Below are 2,890 nucleotides of genomic sequence, written 5' to 3' on the forward strand. Positions count from 1 at the left end.
ATTTGGATATTCTTTCAAATAATTTAAAAGTAATTTTGCGTTCAGCCGAGGGCTTTCACAAGATCAAACGAATAGGAAGTTAGTACTGTAAGGGGAGCGAAGCCACACATTATTTTCGTTTCCGGTTACAACAAGTTATAGACATGAGCGGAAAATATCTGAGTATGATTTAGTACGAATGATCCTTATTCACCCACTTAGGAAGATAAAACCTAAGAACTGGCGTCGGGAATGCATGTGACCCCACGGGGAAAGGAAGGATTTTTTCATCGAATGATAACCCTGACGAAACATTTGAACGCATTGCCTTGGATATCGATCTTATGTAAACACAAAGTTGACTTCCCTAAATCTGAGACTCATATTGAAGTGGCCACTTAAGGGTTACGAAGAGAAAGTAACGAGTTGAAAAGTATCATATAAATTAGAAAAAAATGAAGGTGCATTTAAAAATTGAGCAGGAATCGTCGGCGATAACTAGATGGTTGTCGAGGAATATGAGATGAGCGAATGCAGTTATATAGACTCATGAGAACATTAACTCAGTGAGATTAATAGAGTAATAGAGGGATTTAATAAAACATGTATGGGGTGAGGAAATGCAATTATATAACTTTAATAGATATGAAATAAGAGAATTATGTACTTTTGATCGAGGAATATATTAATAAATTATTACTGCTAACTCCTTTAACCAAAACATTCAACAAACAAATTTAAACTTGCAAACTAGAGTGATAACACCTGTCAGTAAACTTTAATTCAATGGTAATTTCGAAATAGGTATTTTAATGGCAATATCGATTTGGAGGTCTGTGAAGAGTATTGATAATGATAATGGTAACAGCAGCAGACATGCCAACAAAAGAAGTATAAAAATGGAAAGGAAAAAAAAGCTAGTACTTCATATTTTTCCAGGATTTCTCTTTATCTTAAAACTTAGTTGTGTGAGGATGAATGGTAGGTTGATTTTTTTCGTTTTACTGTAAATATTAGGAAAATATTTTTTTGAAGGAGCCAAGAAAGAGGTATTTAAAAAGGTTGGTAACTTTATTTCAATATTTAAAGATTGGACATATTTCAGTAATGTTTAATACCTCTTTCTCTAAGTGAAAGTACACACACATACACACAGGTAAGTAACATTACACAAACAAGTGTAATATGTGTTCAAAAAGCTACTATAAAAATATTGTTAAATTCGTCATTGATTCATTTGTTCCCGTGGTGTAGTGGTTAGCACGGTCGCCTCCTACGCGACAGACTCGGGTTCGATCCCCGACGGATACTAGAAAGCAACAAATTTTATGCATGAATTTGTTTGCAGCTCTACCTACCTACCTACCGTTCCATATATCTTTCTACTACTGTTTCTGTTCATTTCTCCGGTGTTTATAATGCGAAGGAGTATGAAGGAATTGAAGTATTTTATTTATTTATTTACTTTTTATTTTTTTGCTTGGGTCTTTGTTAGTATTTATGCGCGTTTTCGTAATTTTGATGTTATTCCTCACATAATCATGTGATTGTATTAGTAATACGAGAAACAAAGAATGGGAGGAGGAAAAAGAGGACGAACAAGTGTTGAAAAGAAATAAATAAAATGAAGACAAAGTAGGAAAGGTGTAAGGAAGGATAGCGGTAAAAGAAGCAAACTTTTTTTTTCAGTAGCTTGATAATTACAGGTATATTTTGAAAGGTTTGTTGCCATTGTATTTCACAGTGTCATAGGTAAACAAAACAGGGTGAGGCTTGTTTCTAATAAGAAAATACGGAGGAATTTTGAGTGACCTATCATGAGTTGCACATGGCCCACACGCACACGTAAAAACAAATACATACACAAATAAATGCACAGCAGGGGAAAACGGATTGCAACCTGCTGTGCATTTATTTGTGTATGTATTTGTTTTAACGTGTGCGTGTGGGCCATGTGCAACTCATGATAGGTCACTCAAAATCCCTCCCTATTTTCCTATTAGAAACAAGCCTCATCCTGTTTTGTTCGCCTTTCTCTAAAAGAGTTTATTTTGGCGAGAAATAATTTCGAGGATTATAGCCTGGAACAGCTGTCGAGTATAGAATAGGGTCTTTAACCTGAAGCACTCAGATAGCGCTTGTCTCCGCGATAAAAATCAAACAAGAAAAATTTAGAAACGACCTTATAATTGCAAAAATGAGAAAAAAGTGAAAGTAGATATTGTGTCAAAATACGGTAAATATGCGAAAGACTGAAAAATTACGGAATAAATAAATACAAAAAAACTGCGCTAATAAAACCGAAAATAAAGCGAAGAAAAGTGAAAACAAAGCGTGAAAATGATATAAAGCGAAAGTATAAAATGCCACTAAAGTGCGACAAAAATAATAGAATGATAATGATAGTAAAAGCAAGCCGCCCCGGTTTCAATCCGTATTCACCTGCTTTCTATTTATGTGTTCATGTACTTGTATGATGTGTGCGTGTGGGCCATGTGCAACTCATGGTAAGTCAATAACAACGCTACCATTTTTCCTGTTAAAAACAAGACCTCATTCTATTTTGTTTGGCTTTCACTAAAATAGCTTATTTTGGCGAGAAATGTTTGCAGTAGTCGAGTATAGAATACGGGCACTTAGCGCATACCTCAGCCAAGGCAATAGGGTCACTGTTGCAATAAAACTACTCACACTTGAAGAATTTCATAAAAGTCACCTCTCTCAAGTCCACGGGTGACGTCCGCGAACATGCCCTCCTCGGCGGAGGCGAGCCGAAGGGTGTGAGGCAATCATTAAAAAAATCCTGGATCCGGATCACGATCGGGATCACTACCAAAATGTAATGGACTAAAGTATGTAAGGCTAACACACACACACACACACACACACACACACACACACACACACACAC

The 2,890-nt window shown here is 35.9% G+C and overlaps 1 non-coding gene across 1 annotated transcript; it reads left to right on the forward strand.

Moving 5' to 3' along the window:
• Positions 1-1,218: 1,218 nt before the first annotated feature.
• Positions 1,219-1,290, forward strand: TRNAR-CCU (transfer RNA arginine (anticodon CCU)). Its single transcript has one exon. It is a non-coding gene; the product is annotated as a tRNA-Arg (tRNA).
• The last annotated feature ends 1,600 nt before the right edge of the window (positions 1,291-2,890 follow it).

Source organism: Penaeus vannamei, chromosome 11 (genome assembly GCF_042767895.1).
Source record: "Penaeus vannamei isolate JL-2024 chromosome 11, ASM4276789v1, whole genome shotgun sequence".
NCBI lineage: Eukaryota > Metazoa > Arthropoda > Malacostraca > Decapoda > Penaeidae > Penaeus > Penaeus vannamei.